Source organism: Canis aureus, chromosome 20, assembly GCF_053574225.1.
Source record: "Canis aureus isolate CA01 chromosome 20, VMU_Caureus_v.1.0, whole genome shotgun sequence".
Taxonomy (NCBI): domain Eukaryota; kingdom Metazoa; phylum Chordata; class Mammalia; order Carnivora; family Canidae; genus Canis; species Canis aureus.
The window spans coordinates 35,449,807-35,467,317 of NC_135630.1; positions in this window are offsets into that span (position 1 = coordinate 35,449,807).

Sequence of the window (17,511 nt, forward strand, 5' to 3'; positions counted from 1 at the left end):
TATCAAACTGCAAATGAAAAAATCAGTGAAGTAAGCAAGACTGGGATAAAGGTGCACTTGCATGACCCTGAGATTGAATCCATCCTTAAATTTTGTGCTCAAAGCAATTCATTACTTCCCTCTAGTCCCTCCTGCCAATAAGGGTAAAGAAAGTACTCAAATGTAGGTACATCATATGAAACTCCTCAAAAACAAGCCAAAGAGAAAATCATGAAGGCAGCCAGAAAAAAGCCAAAAAGCACTTTCAAAGAAGCAGTGATGAGCTTACTCTCAGCAGAAATAATTGAAAATAGAAGATAATAGAATTCTATACCAACAAAAAATCCTGTCAGACAGAAGGTGAAATAATAAATAAATAAATAAATAAATAAATAATAAATAAATAAATAAATAAATAAGTATCAGACAAACAAAAACAGTAATATTTTTCATAAATAGACCTGAATTTAAAAAGTATTAAATGGGGGTACCTGGCTGGCTCAATTGGTAAAGCAGGAGACTCTCAGTCTCAGGGTCGTGATTTCAAGCCCCACGTTGGACATGGAGGCTACTTAAAAAAATAAAACATTAATAAAAAATGTAAAAACAAAAAAAATGTAAAAACATAAAAATAAAAATAAGTATTAAATGGGCTTCTCCAGGCAAAAAGAAATGATCCCAGATAACAGGTAGTTGTTGCAGAAAGGAAGATCAATTGAAATGATAATTATGAAGGCAAATCTAAATGATTCTGCCTATGTAAAATGACAATAGTACTGTCCTGTGGAATTTTAAATGTATATAGAAGTTAAATTATAACAATGTTTGTAAGTAAAAAGGTACCCAACTGAGGTTCAAGTGTTCTAAGGAAGAGAATAGAAGTACTGATCAACATTAGGATTTGAAAAGCCAATGATGCATTTTGAAACTGTAGAGAAAACCTAAAAATAAAATTAAAGCAAAATGAGGTTTAACTTTCAAACTCATAAAAGGGTGAAACTGTAAAATAAAAAATAATCCCAAAGAAGGTTTTAAAAAGGAAATATTGCTGATGGAACAAATAGAAGGCACATAGCAACATGTTAGATTTAAGCCAACATCTTACCAATTGCATTAGATACAAATGGACAGAATACACCAATAAAATGGGGGAAATAATTAGACTGGTTTTAAAAACACTCAGCTATATACTGTTTCCAAGAGGTACATCTAAACATAAGTATATAGGTAAGTTGATAACAAGTTGAAAAAAGATATACCACACAAGTATTATATTTAAAAATACTCTTCCAAATAATCCAATGGACAAGGAAGAAATTACAATGGGAATTAGAAAATATTTTAACTGGATGATAATGAGAATATCACATATCAAAATTTACGGAGTGCAGCTAAAGTCAAGTTTAGAGGAAAATTTTAGCCTTGGATGCATACATTAGTTAAAAGGAAAAGCTGAACACTTATAATTTAACCATTTATCTCAAGAAATTAGAAAGACAATAGCAAGATAAGTACAAAGTAGAAGAAGGTAAATAATATAATCCAGAAAGGAATTAAATAAAAAACATGTAATAGGGAAGATCAATAAGCACCAAGCTAATTATTTGGAAAGACTAATACAATTAACAAAGTCCCCAAATCAATAAATACTTGGGAAGATTAACTGAGATTTTAAAAAGTCACAAATTATCAATATCAGGAATGAAAAAAGAAGCATCGTCAGAGATCCTATAGATGTCAAAAAGATAATCAGGAACAACTGGAAAACACATGCAAAAGAAAAGACTACATTTAGATCTCTACCTATTATCATATACAAAAATTAATTAGAAATAAAATTTAATGTAGGCTAAAACTTTAAAACTCTTAGAAGAAAACACGTCAAATCTTTGCAACCGTGTATTAGGCAATATGACACCAAAAGTACAAGCAACAAAAGAAAAAGTAGACAAATTGGACTTCACCAAAATGAAAAACTTGAAAAGTGTTTTTTTTTTTTTTTTTTTTTATGCTTCAAAAAACATCATCAAGGGGGTGTCTGGGTTGCTCAGTCAGTTAAGTCTGAGCCTCTTGATCTCAGCTCAGGTCTTGATCTCAGGGTGGTGAGTTCAAGCTCTGCAGTGGACCCCATGCTGGGCATGGAGCCTACTTAAAAAAAAAAAAAAAAAAGGGGGGGCCTCTGGTTGGTGCAGTTGGTTGAGCAACTGACTCTTGGTTTCAGCTCAGATTACAATTTCAGGGTCTTTACATGAAGTGCCAGATGGAGCTCTGAGCTCAGTGAGAAAGTTTTTCCCTCTCCTGCCCCTTTCTGTGCTCATGCTCTTTCTCTCTCTTTCTCTCTCTCTAAGATAAATAAATCTTGAAAAACAAAAAAGCATCAACATCAAGAAAGAGAAAAAAACACCTGCAGAATGAAAACAAACCACTTGCAAATCATGTATCTGATAAGGAACTTATATCCAGAATATATAAAGAACCCTTAAAAGTCAACAATAAAAGACGACCAGATTTTAAAATAAAGGATCTGAATAGACCTTTCCAGGAAAAAAATTAAAATATGAAGTATGATCATCCATAGTCATTAAAGGAATGCAAATCAAAACCACAATGAGATATCACTTCACACTCACTAGAAAAGCTAGAGTCAAAGAGGCAGACAATTACAAATTTGGCAAAGATGTGGATAAACTGGAACCTTCATATGTTGTTGGTGGGACTATAAAATGGTACAATCACGTTGGAAAACAGTCTGGCAAGTTAGATATAGAGTTACCATATGACCTAGAAAGTTCAAACCTAGATACTTACCCAAGGGAATATATGTCCACACAATAACTTTTAAGACTGTTTATAGCAACATTATCCATAACAGCACCAAAGTGGAAGCACAAATGTCCATCAGTTGATGAACAGATCAACAAAAGGTAGTATATCCATACAATGAACTATTATTTGGCCATGAAAATGAACAATGTATGGCTACATACTACAACATGGATGGAACTTGAAAATATGCTAAGTGAGAGAAAGCACTTACAAAGGCTACATACTCTGCGATTCCATTTATATGAAATGTCCAAAGAGGCAAATCTGTAGAGTCAGAAAATAGACTAGTAGTTGCCAAGGCCAGAGGAAGGAAAGGCTGCTAGTGGACAGAAAGTTTCTTTTTGGGATAATTAAAATATTCTGGAATTAAATAGTCTATGTGGATGCATTAAAAACGGTATTTCACTCCTAAATATAAAAGTAAATAAACCAGGTGAGTCTATACAATGTAACAATAACAATATTCTGCTAAAATGTAGACAAAATAGACAAATTGTAGAAAAATACAATAGTCCAAAACTGACACAGCAAAAAAGAAATGAATAGTCTTAATAACTATTAAAGAAATTGAATACATGACTTTAAAACTTCACACAAAGAAAAGGCCAGAGGGCTGCATTGGTGCATTTTACCAAACACATAGGAAGAAAGAAGTGCCAATTGCACACAAACCCTTCCAGAAAATAGAATGAGAGGGAACATTACCTGATCAGGTCAGCATAACCTTGATACCAAACCTGATAAGACATTATGAGAAAGGAAAGTTACAGGCCAATCTTACTCATTAACATAGACACAAAACTCCCAGACAAAATATTACCAAACCGAATCTTCAAGCACTGTTTACCCCAAGGCTGGTTTAATATTAGAAAATCAATTAATGAAATTCATCACATGAGCAGAGTATGAGGAAAGCTTATGATTGTTTTAGTAGATATAGAAACAGGATTTGACAAAACTCAACATCCATTCATGAGGTTAAACATACTTTTAGAAAACTCAGAATAGAAGGAAACTTTCTTAATCAGATCAAGTTTGCCTGTAAAAACATAGGACAAATATCATACTTAATGATGAGATGCTGACAGCTTTCTCTTTGAGATCTGGTACAAAGCAAGGATGCATATTATTGCTACCTCTGTTGAATGCTGTGCTGCAGCCCCTGAAAAGATCTAAATGTAGAAAGTCAAGAAAAAAGAGATTAAAGTCATGAAGATGGGAAGGGAAAAAATAAAACTGTCACAATTTGTGGATGAAATGACTATGTAAATAGGAAATCCAAAGACTTTACAGATAAATGATTTGAATTAATAAGTTCAGCAAAGTTACTGGACAAAACTCAGTAGAAATAAACCACTCTATATGTGAACAACAAATAGAAAATGAAAATATTATATAGATACTATTTACAACAGAATGAAAAACTTTAGTACCTAGAAAAAAATCATTTTTATTTATTTATTCATGAGAGACACAGAGAAGGAGGCAGAGACATAGAGGGGGAGAAGCAGTTTCCCCATGGGGAGCCTGATGCAGGACTCCATCCCAGGACCCTGGGATCATGACCTGAGTCAAAGGCAGATGCTCAACCACTGAGCCACCCAAGTGCTCCTACCTAGAAACAAATCTAACAAAAAAATGAACAAGACTTCTTTGAAGAAAATAATAAGAACATTCTTGAGAGAAAATGAAAATCTAACTAAATGGAGAGATACATTCATTGAAAGACATAGCATTATAAAGTTGTCAATTCTCCCCCAAATAATCTAATATTTAATGAAATTCTAACAAAATTTCCAAGTGTTTTTATGTATCTTGAAAAGCTGATTTCAAATTCTATGTGGAAATGCAAAGAGACAAAAATAGCCAAGAGACTTGAGAGAAAAAGGTAGGAGAATTTGTTCTACCATAAGTCAAGAATTTTTAGAATGATCACAATAATTAAGGTAGTGTGGTATCCTGCAATAATAGAAAAATATGAAGGGAACAAATAAAGACCCCAGAAATAGACCCATGCATAGGTGGACGTTTAATCCTTGGCAAAAGTGGCATTGCAAAGCAGTGGGAAAAGGAAGTATTTTCAATAAATGGACTGGGTCCACCAGAATTACATGTGGAGAAAAAGAAGAGATACTTGACCCCTACCTCACACCATACACAAAAATGAATTCTAGGGGGGTTAGGCTTAAACATGAAAGGCAAAACAATATATCTTGAGAAGATCATTGAGAATATCTTCATGATCTTAAGATTTCTTAAATAAGACACAAAGGGAACTTGTCATAAAGAAATGGACTGATAAATTGATTCAAAAATAATTTTTACTCATCAAAAGAATCACTAAGGGCAGCTTTGGTGGCTCAGTGGTTTAGCGCCACCTTCGGCCCAGGGTGGGATCCTGGAGACCCGGGATCAAGTCCCATGTCAGGCTCCCTGCATGGAGCCTGCTTCTCTCTCTGCCTGTGTCTCTGCCTCTCTCTCTCTGTCTCTCTCTCTGTCTCTCATGAATAAATAAATAAAATCTTAAAAAAAAAAAAGAATCACTAAAACTGAAAAAGTGGAGCACCTGGCTGACTCAGTAGGTAGAGCATGTGTGACTCTTGATCGCAGGGTTGTGGGTTTGAGCCCCATACTGGGTGTAGAGATCATTTAAGAATAAAATCTTTAAAAAAACAGTGAAAAAGTCAGAGAATGGGAAAATATATTCACAAAATATTTAGCCACCAAAGGGCTTAATATCAAAATATATGAGAAAAACCTTGTAAAACAATAAAAACACTAGAAGACAAGTAGGTCATAGGTTAGTGGATTACAAAACTAAATATCCAAATGGGAGCTAAGAAAAGGTGCTCAGTCTCATTATTAATCAGGGAAAACGAATTAAAACCACAAGGAGACACTTCAACACACACACACAGGACATTTTCCTTATCATCAACACACCACAACTTTATTAAGGGAATTCAGTCCCGAATTCATTCCCAAAAAGAATCAAAAGGAACAAAAGTATGAATTTTACCTTCAAAGAGTTTATGATTTTATTAAGGAGAGGAAAAGGACATTTTCCTCTATTGGGTGAAATAATTTCCATGTTCCCACAAAAAGAGAATGACATTCTAGTTCCTAATGGCAAATCCTCCTTTTTGAAGGGGTTAACCTCACTGTAGAATCCAGACATATCCCATTGCACACACACACACACACACACACACGAGATAAACACACATGAGACATAAACACACACAATAGTTGTCTTTAAAAAAAACCCCTAAACTATCAAAATAGTAGCCAGTGGGAAGGGCTATGAGTGAGTGAGTGTGTAAGGGGGCACCCTTACACCCTGCTTATGGGAGTGTAAACTGGTACAGCATTTCTGAGGGGCAATTCAGCTTGATGAATGAAAAATCTTGAATTGCAAACCTTGTGACTTAAGAATTCAACCTCTAAGGGAACTTGGGTGGCTCAGTTGATTAAGCATCTGCCTTTAGCCCAGGTCATGATCCTAGGGTCAAGCCCCAGGGCTCCCTGCTCAGTGGGGGGTCCTCTTCTCCCTCTCCCTCTGCCCCTCCCCCTGCTCATGCTCTCTCTCTCTTTCTCAAATAGATAAATAAAATCTTATAAAATAAAAACCAATACTACTTCCAAGACCATCCCCCAACAAAATCACAGGTGAGTGTATACAGATGCATATACAAGAATGTAATATAGACTGTCCATACTCTATGTGTGGTTAGTGGAGTTCAGTTCTAGATAAATATCTAATGATACAGGAAAATGCTTATGTCATATTAAATGACAAAAGCCATTTGCAAAAGAGTATGCATTATATGAACCCAAGTTTATTTTGTGTATGTTCATATAGGAAGTAAATATATTAAAATGTTATCATGCTTACTGTAATAGCTCTCTAGTGCTGCATAACAAAGTACCATGGACAAGCAGCTCAGAACAACACAGATGTATGATTTCAGTTGCCATGATCAGGAGTCCAGTCTTAGGTTGTCTGAGTCCTCTGCTCAAGGTCTAATAAGGCTGAAGTCAAGGTGTCAGCTGGGCCGCACTCCTTTCTGGAACCAGGTCCTATTCCACGCTCACATAACTGTTGGCAGAGTTCACGTCCTTGTGGTTGTCGGACTAACATCCCTGCTCTCGGCCCTGGGGGCTGCCCTTTCCTGCCACATGTCCTGCCCTGTAGAGCTCTCCAACAACACAGTAGTTTGCTTACCCAAGGCCAACAGGAAAGCACATCTGCTGCAGCTTCAAATCTCTCTGATTTTCTCTTCCTCTGACTTGTAGACACAGATTTAAAGGGCTCATATTTGGGGCAGCCTGGGTGGCTCAGCGGTTTAGCGCTGCCTTCAGCCCAGGGCCTGATACTGGAGACCCAGGATCAAGTCCCATGTCAGGCTCCCTGCATGGAGCCTGCTTCTCCCTCTGCCTGTGTCTCTGCCTCTCCCTCTGCCTGTCTCTCAATCTCTCTCTCTCTCTCTTTCTCATAAATAAATAAATAAATAAATAAATAAATAAATAAATAAATAAATAAAATCTATAAATAAAATAAAATAAATAAAAATAAATAAAGGGCTCATATTTGGGTGGTTCAGCAGTTGAGTGTCTGCCTTTGGTTCAGGGTGTCATCCTGGGGTCCAGGATCAAGTCCCACATCAGGCTCCTTGCTGGGAGCCTGCTTCTTCCTCTATCTATGTCTCTGCCTCTATCTCTTTATGTCTCTCATGAATAAATAAATAAAATCTTTTAAAAAGTAATAAATAAATAAAAAATAAAGGACTCATGTAATTAGGTCATGTTCACCCACACTCCTGCTCTTTCAAATATGTTAATCTTTAAAAAAAGAAAGAAATAAAGAAACACAAATATATTTGGTCTCATCCCTAAGTTGTGGTTTTAAAATATTTGGTATTTGATATTCCTCCCCTTAAGAGATGGAACCTAATTCCTCTTCCCTTGTATATGGACTGGACTTAGTGACTCACTTCTAGTGAATAAAGGGAAAATGATTGTGTGTGATTTCTGAGGCCAGGTCACAAAAAGCACTAAGGCTTCCTCCTCGCTTTCTCTTGGGTCACTCATTCTGGGGGAGCCACCCACCATCTTGAAAAGACGCTCAGATAACCCTGTGGAGAGGCCATGTGGTGAGGACCTGAGGTGTCCCACTAACAGCCACCTGAATGAGTCACCGTGGAAGCATCATCTCCAGCCCGGGTCAAGCCTTCATGTGTCCAGAGCTGCGCCGACAAGCTGACTGCAGCATCATGAGAGATTCTGAGCCAGAACCACGCAGACATGTGTGTGTGAGATTTTTTAATGGTTTTTTATTTTTTTAAGATTCTATTTATTTATTCCTGAGAGACAAAAAGAACAGTAGAGGCAGGCAGAGGGAGAAACAGGCTCCCCGTGGAGGGCTTGATGTGGGACTCGATCCCAGGACCCCAGGATCATGACCCAAGCCAAAGGAAGACGCTGAGCCACCCAGGTTGGGGTGGGGTAATAAACACCCTAAATGTTTATTATTTTAATCTGGTAAATTTTGGAGCAATTTGTTATGCAGGCACCAGGCACCAGAAGTAGGTCAAAACCTCCTGTCCTCTGAGATGAGAAAACATGGGCTTGTCCTCGGCATTAGGGATATAAGGCCAGAGGTGCCCGGGGCTATGGGAGCCCAGAGGAGGGAACTCCATCCAGCCTGGCGTGAGGAGAGGGAGGAAGGCAAGGACAATGTGGGGAATACAGAGAGGAGTGATAACCTTCTCTCCTTCCCTCACGTCTGACTCCAAAGCAGACACTCTGCCACACACCACATCTTAATCTTATTCTCACCCTTAAAGGTTCTTTACTTAATGAGGAGACTCAAAACTAATCCTGAGGGATCTGAGCTCTTAGTGATTCTGTTTATGTTGGATGACTTTTGTCTTCCATTAATTTTACCATTAGACATATCCATGTTAGGAACAGCCCCTGAGGATTTCCTGCCCCTCATCGTGTAGCAGTAATGATATCTCCTTTTGAAAATTAGGGTCAGTCACACTAGTTAACGTGATAACTCCCTGTATTCTTATTTGTTCACTGGAGCCCCAAATGGACCAAGTAAGGGTCTCAAAGTCTAACTTAATTTAAATTAACTAAATTCTTCTAGTGAAGAATTGCCTTGAGTAACCTAGGCTACTCAAATAATAGAGCCCCAAATTGTAGGGATATACAAACAAATGTCTTGGGGCACCCAAGTGGCTCAGTCAGATGAGTGTCCAACTCTTGATTTTGGCTCAGGTGGTGATCTCAGGGTGGTAAGATCGAGCCCCACATCAGGCTCTGTGCTCAGCAGGGAGTTTGCTTGGGATTCTCTCTCTCTCTCTCCCTCTCCCTATGCCCCTTCCCCTGGCATGCTCTCTCTTTGAAATAATAAATAAAGGGCAGTCCGGGTGGCTCAGTGGTTTAGTGCCACTTTTGGCCCGGGGTGTGATCCTGGAGACCAGGGATCAAGTCCCACGTCAGGCTCCCTGCATGGAGCCTGCTTCTCCCTCTGCCTGTCTCTGCCTACCTATCATCTATCTATCTATCTATCTATCTATCTATCTATCTATCTATCATCTATCTATCTATCTATCTATCTATCTATATCTATCATCTCTCTCTCTCTCTGTCTCTCATGAATAAATAAATATTTTTAAAAATAAAATAAAATAATAAATAAATCTTTAAGAAAACGTCTTGTGAGTTGGTCATTAGTTGTATAGTGAGGGACGTGATTAGCCCTTCAATCCCAGAACCCAAATATTCTGCCTAAGAGGAAAAAACAGGGCCACGTATTGATTAGGACATATAATGTGTTGTGTAGAATAGAAATCCAGTTCTGTGAGTCGTTGTCTCTTATCTGGTGCTGTTGCAGTCTTTGGCCATTCTGTTGTTCTAAAAGACCAGCTACTTCTGAGTGATCAGGTACTTGGTAAAACCTGCGAGTCCCATGGGTATTTTAGCTTTTCTTTATGCTATAAAATACGTCTCTTTGACTTTTTAAAATAAATTTCTTAATCAATAGCGATGTTGAGAGTTGGAGGCCTCGCCTCCATTAAGTCCATAGATGGTGCTCCCAGCGAAAACATGGCAGCTAGGACAGGAAAATTCACTTGCAGAATTAACGTCTACCCCAAAGATTAAAAATCACTGCCACCCCATGATGAAGGAGGTCCAATGCAGTCAATCTCCACCAGGTGGCAGACTGGTCTCCCCCTTCAATATGGTGCCATATTGAGTGCTCTTGGTAGTTTTAAGTAGCCAAATTGGTTTTGTGGTCAATTCATGCCGTTGAGCCAATATATAACCTCCATCCTGCCACTGTTCCACTTTGTCAATGAGAGGCTACTGGTCGGGGAAAGAGATTGATTATTGAAAATTTCCCCTGCAAAAGGTGACCTTTGTGGGGACCATTCACGAGACACAAATATCTCCATATTCAGGACCCATTCTACCTCTTTCTCTAACCTCCTCGTTATCAGTTTTTTTAATTTTGTTACTTCCAAATTCCTGACCAGTGACTTTAGCTATTACACATAAATCAGAAGACAGTCTCATCTCACATCCTCTTTCCTCTGGGCAAAGAGGATCCCACAATGGTGTGTTGCCTGGAGTCCACTTTGGAGGACTTCCCATCTCCACTGTCCTTCCGTGCACCACTAAGTAGGGTGTATGCACAAAGCTGGTGGGAACTTGCCGTTCAGAGCCATCTGAACACCAGGCTTCAAGCAATGCTTTCCTCCCCAGTCAACTGGTCATAGGGTAGGTTGAGGAAGGAGGTATGCTAGGAGCAAGCACGCTGAGTGGGGAAGCCGCCTGCTCAGGCAGCTTGCTTGTGCTTCCAGGACTTGCATAAGCCTGATCTGATCCATTTGACACCAGAATTGTCAGACAACCTCCCCTTCAGCATTTGGTGCCCTATAGATATTCACTCGCAAGCAGAGCCAAAGCTGTTCTCAAGAAAATACTTACTTGCAGAAGAGAGTATGGCTTTGTTCTAAAATTGCCACAGACACATTGAATACCACTGAATCCAGAACAGGAAGGTTTTGAGGCATGGTGCTAAATGTCTAAATCCTTGTCAAAAAAAAAAAAAAAAAATCCTTGTCAGGTACAAGTAAGCTCCTTCTGGATCCTTGTAGGCTTGCAAAAATATTCTGAAATTAGAAAAACTAATTGCACAACTTTGAGAATAGAGTAAAAATTACTGAATTTTATACTCTAAATGGGTGAGTTTTATGATATGCAAATCATACATTGATTTAAAAGAAAACTGGCATTCCCCATTTCTTTGCCATATCAATAACTGAATACAAAGCACCAGGATCTATGATAATTTGTACCAGTAAAGAAAAGACACATGAAAGATCTGTATTTAAATTCACCACCCCCCCTTTTTTTAAGATTTAAAAACAATTTTTAAGTAATCTTTACACCCAACATGGGGCTCAAACTTACTACCCCAAGATCAAGAGTCACATGCTCTTCCGCTCCTAATAAGGTGGTCGAAATTCACCACATTATTGAGCTTTCCAATCCCTGTGAATCAGCTCTCTTGTCTACAGGATAGATATGTGAACCACATGAAACTATGATAGGCTTTGATTACCACTGTGTATCTCTGATGTCTTTGATGGTGATATTAGTCTTTCACCAGGAATGTGGGATAGCCTTATTTTTTTTATTATAGTCCCAATTATGCATATTATATCTCCAGGATTTATTTATCTTAAAACCAGAAGATTATACCTTTTGACTACCTTCACCCATTTCAGCCACTTTCCTCCAAGTCTCAATCTCTGGCAACCACCAATCTGCTATGAGTTCAGGTTTATGGGATTTTTTTGTGAGTTCAGTTTTTTTGTTTGGAGGTTTTGTTTTTTGTTTTCATTTTTAGATTTTATATATAAGTGTTATCACACTGTCTTTTTCTGAGTGATTTATTTCACTTAACATAATGCCCTCAAGTTCCATTCTTATTGTCACAAATGTCAGGATTTCTTTCTTTTTTAATGACTGAATAACATTCCGTTGCATAAATGTATATACATCACACTTTCTTTATCCATTCATCCACGAACAGACACTCAGGTTGTTTCCACGTCTTAGCTATTGTAAATAATGCTACAGTGCACAAGGGAGTGAAGGTACCTTTTAAAAATAGTGATTTCATTTCCTTCAAATAAATGCCCAGAATGATATAGTAATTCCATTTTTAAAAATTTTTGGAAAAAAAAATTTTTGAACAAACTCCATGCTGTTTTTTATAATGGCTGCACCAATTTTCATTCCCACCAACAGTGCATAAGGGTTCTCTTTTCTCTACATCCTTGCTAACACTTATTTCTTGTCTTTTTTAACACAGCCATTCTAACAGGCCTGGATAATATCTCATTGTGGTTTGAGTTGCATTTCTCTGATGATTAGTGATGTTGAGCACCTCCTTATATACCTCTTGACCATTTGTATGTCTTTTTATGAAAAACACCTATTCAGACAATGCTTCATATGATTTCAGTCTTTTACATTTTTAAGACTTGTTTTGTGGCCTGACATATTGTCCCTACTGGAGAATATTCTCTGTGCATTTAAGAAAATTGTGTATTGTGTGTTTGAATGGATGTTCTGTATATGTCTATAGGTTCAATTAGTCTAAGGTGTTATCTAAAACCCCTTATTTATTGTTTATCTTCTGTCTGGCTGCTCTATCTATTATTGAAAGTGGAATTTTGGTGGCCTACTACTATTTTAGAGCTATTTCTGCCTTCAGTTCTGTCAATGTTTCCTTCATGTGTTTAGGATCTTTAATGCTTGGTACATATGTATTTACAAGTGTTCTATCTTGCTTTGTACTTTATTAATATATAATGTCTTTCTTTGTCTCTTGTAACCTTTTTTGATTTAGTGTATTTTATCTAACATTAGTATAGCCACTTTGCTCTTTTGGTTACTGTTTTCAAGGAGTATCTTTTTCTATCTTTCCCTTTCTTTTTAAATTTATTTTTAGTAATCTCTACATCCAATATGGAGCTCACACTCATGACCCTGAGATCAAGAGTCACATGCTCTTCCAACTGAGCCAGGCAGGCACTTCTATCTTTTCACTTTCAACCTGTATATGTCCTTAAATTTAGGGTAAGTATCCTGTATCCTGTAGACAGCATATGGTTAGATCTTGTTTGTTTCTCAGCTTTATTAAGGAATAACTGACAAATATAATTGTAAGATAAAGTATTCATCATGGTGATCTGCTATACATAAACACTGTGAAAAGCATCGTCTGAATCTAGGTAATTAACATATCCATTGCCTCACAAATTTATGTGTTGTGTGTGGGAGAATATTTAAGTTCTACTCTCTTAGCAAATTTAAATTATGCAGCACACCCCGGGACACAAGGCTGGTTCAACACTCGTAAAACAATCAATGTGATTCATCATATCAGCAAGAGAAAAAACAAGAACCATATGATCCTCTCATTAGATGCAGAGAAAGCATTTGACAAAATACAGCATCCATTCCTGATCAAAACTCTTCAGAGTGTAGGGATAGAGGGAACTTTCCTCGACATCTTAAAAGCCATCTACGAAAAGCCCACAGCAAATATCATTCTCAATGGGGAAGCACCGGGAGCCTTTCCCCTAAGATCAGGAACAAGACAGGGATGTCCACTCTCACCACTGCTGTTCAACATAGTACTGGAAGTCCTAGCCTCAGCAATCGGACAACAAAAAGACATTAAAGGCATTCAAATTGGCAAAGAAGAAGTCAAACTCTCTCTCTTCGCCGATGACATGATACTCTACATGGAAAACCCAAAAGCCTCCACCCCAAGATTGCTAGAACTCGTACAGCAATCTGGTAGCATGGCAGGATACAAAATCAATGCCCAGAAATCAATGGCATTTCTATACACTAACAATGAGACTGAAGAAAGAGAAATTAAGGAGTCAATCCCATTTACAATTGCAGTCAAAAGCATAAGATACCTAGGAATAAACCTCACCAAAGAGGTAAAGGATCTATACCCTAAAAACTATAGAGCACTTCTGAAAGAAATTGAGGAAGACACAAAGAGATGGAAAAATATTCCATGCTCATGGATTGGCAGAATTAATATTGTGAAAATGTCAATGTTACCCAGGGCAATATACACGTTTAATGCAATCCCTATCAAAATACCATGGACCTTCTTCAGAGAGTTAGAACAAATTATTTTATGATTTGTGTGGAATCAGAAAATACCCCAAATAGCCAGGGGAATTTTAAAAAAGAAAACCATATCTGGGGGCATCACAATGCCAGATTTCAGGTTGTACTACAAAGCTGTGGTCATCAAGACAGTGTGGTACTGGCACAAAAACAGACACATAGATCAATGGAACAGAATAGAGAACCCAGAAGTGGACCCTGAGCTTTATGGTCAACTAATATTCGATAAAGGAGGAAAGACTATCCATTGGAAGAAAGACAGTCTCTTCAATAAATGGTGCTGGGAAAATTGGACATCCACATGCAGAAGAATGAAACTCGACCACTCTCTTGCACCATACACAAAGATAAACTCAAAATGGATGAAAGATCTAAATGTGAGACAAGATTCCATCAAAATCCTAGAGGAGAACACAGGCAACACCCTTTTTGAACTCAGCCACAGTAACTTCTTGCAAGATACATCCACGAAGGCAAAAGAAACAAAAGCAAAAATGAACTATTGGGACTTCATCAAGATAAGAAGCTTTTGCACAGCAAAGGATACAGTCAACAAAACTCAAAGACAACCTACAGAATGGGAGAAGATATTTGCAAATGACGTATCAGATAAAGGGCTAGTTTCCAAGATCTATAAAGAACTTATTAAACTCAACACCAAAGAAACAAACAATCCAATCATGAAATGGGCAAAAGACATGAACAGAAATCTCACAGAGGAAGACATAGACATGGCCAACACGCACATGAGAAAATGCTCGGCATCACTTGCCATCAGGGAAATACAAATCAAAACCACAATGAGATCCCACCTCACACCAGTGAGAATGGGGAAAATTAACAAGGCAGGAAACAACAAATGTTGGAGAGGATGCGGAGAAAAGGGAACCCTCTTACACTGTTGGTGGGAATGTGAACTGGTGCAGCCACTCTGGAAAACTGTGTGGAGGTTCCTCAAAGAGTTAAAAATAGACCTGCCCTATGACCCAGCAATTGCACTATTGGGGATTTACCCCAAAGATACAGATGCAATGAAACGCCGGGACACCTGCACCCTGATGTTTCTAGCAGCAATGGCCACTATAGCCAAACTGTGGAAGGAGCCTCGGTGTCCAACGAAAGATGAATGGATAAAGAAGATGTGGTCTATGTATACAATGGAATATTACTCAGCCATTAGAAACGACAAATACCCACCATTTGCTTCAACGTGGATGGAACTGGAGGGTATTATGCTGAGTGAAGTAAGTCAATCGGAGAAGGACAAACAGTGTATGTTCTCATTCATTTGGGGAATATAAATAATAGTGAAAGGGAATAAAGGCGAAAGGAGAAAAAATAAGTGGGAAATATCGGAAAGGGAGACAGAACATGAAGACTCCTAACTCTGGGAAACGAACTAGGAGTGGTGGAAGGGGAGGAGGGCGGGGGGTGGGGGTGAGTGGGTGACGGGCACTGAGGGGGATACTTGACGGGATGAGCACTGGGTGTTATTCTGTATGTTGGTAAATTGAACACCAATAAAAATTATTTTATTAAAAAAAATCATGCAGCACAGTGTTATCAACTATAGTTACCATATTATTCATTAGATCCTTAGACATTATTCAACTTATAGCTGAAACTGTTGTTTTTAAACCATTTTGCCAATGTCTTTTGATTGGCAAGTTTAAACCATTTACATTTAAAGTAATTAATCATAGGAAAGAACTTACTATTGCTATTTCATGATTCGTTTTCTGTATGTGTTCTGGTTTTTTTGTCTATCATTTGCTCCATTACTACCTTCTTTTTCATCTTTGTAGTGATATAGTTGATTCCCTTCTCATTTATTTTTGTGTATACTCTATTGCTGTTTTCTTTGTGGTTACCATGGAGATTGCATATAGCATCTTGAATTATAATGATTTTTTTTAAAGCTTTTATTTATCTAGAGAGAAAGAGAGTACATGAGCAGCAGGAGGGGCATAGGGAAGGAGAGAGAGAAAGAGAGAACCCCAAGCAGACACCATGCTGAGCGCAGGGCCAGACTCAGGCTCGAACTCATGACCCTGAGATCATGACCCAGGCTAAAATCAAGAGTAGGATGCCCAACCAACTGAGCTACCTATGCACCCATAAAGTTATACCAATTTATTTTAAACTCATACAACTTTGCTTCAGTTGAATACAAAATCTTTTCTCTTTTGCAGGTCGACTACCTTCTACTTTATAACACAAATCACATCTTCAAATATTGTGTATCCATTAACATAGATTTATGATGATTTTAATGCTTTTGTCACCAAAATTATAGTACTACTGGTTTTTATATGTGTCCATATATTTACCTTTATTAGAGAACTTTATATTTTCATGTAGTTTCAAATTACTGTCTGGCATCCTTTCAATTCATTTGGAAGGATTCCCTTTAGCACTTCTGCAGAGCAGGTCTAGTATCACCTTTTGTTTATCTGGAACTGTCTTAATTTCTCTCATTTTTTTTGTAGGACAGTTTTGCTGGATATAGAATTCTCCATTGATAGGGTTTGGGTTTTTTGTTTTGTTTTGTTGTCTTCTAACCATTTAAATATACCATCCTACTTCTTTTCAGTCTGCAAGATTTCTACTGGAAAATCTGTTGATAGTCTTATTGAGGTTCCCTTTTACATAATGAGTTGATTTATTCTTGCTGGTTTAAAGGTTCCCTCTCTGTCATTGACAGTCTGATTTTGATGTGTCTCAGTATGGGTTTCTTTAAGCTCATCTTAGTTGGAGCTTGCTGAGCTTGAATTTTTTTTTGTTGTTGTTGTTTTTTTTTTGAGCTTGAATTTTTATATAAATATCTTTCTTCAAATTTGGGAAGTTTTGGGCTATTATTCCTTCAAATGATCTCTCTGTCCCCTTTTCTTTTTCCTCTTCCTGGGTTCCCATGATGTGTATATGAATCTTCTAGATGATGTCCACATAAGTCTTTTAGCTCTGTTCACTTTTTTCTTTGCTGCTCTGTACACTTGACAATTTCAAATGATTTGTTTTCTAGTCTGATGATTCTTTCCTCTGCCTGTTGAAGTCTGTTATTGAACCCCTTACACTGAGGCGAAATCTTTTTGGCCTACACCCAATTCCAATGTGGGGAAGTATATCCTTCCCCACCCCAACACCAAACAATTCTGGGACATGAGCTTTTCTTGGACATGAGGTATCCAAGAATTCAACTCAATTCTGACAGAAGCTACCCAGAGATAGTACCAAATTCCACAGATAAGAGCTCAGGCCTACAAGACTGCCCACCAGGGCACCAAGGTGGCTCAGTTAGTTAAGTGTCTAACTCTTGATTTCAATTTTTTAAAATTTTTTTTTAATTTTTATTTATTTATGATAGGCACACAGTGAGAGAGAGAGAGGCAGAGACACAGGCAGAGGGAGAAGCAGGCTCCATGCACCAGGAGCCTGACGTGGGATTTGATCCTGGGTCTCCAGGAT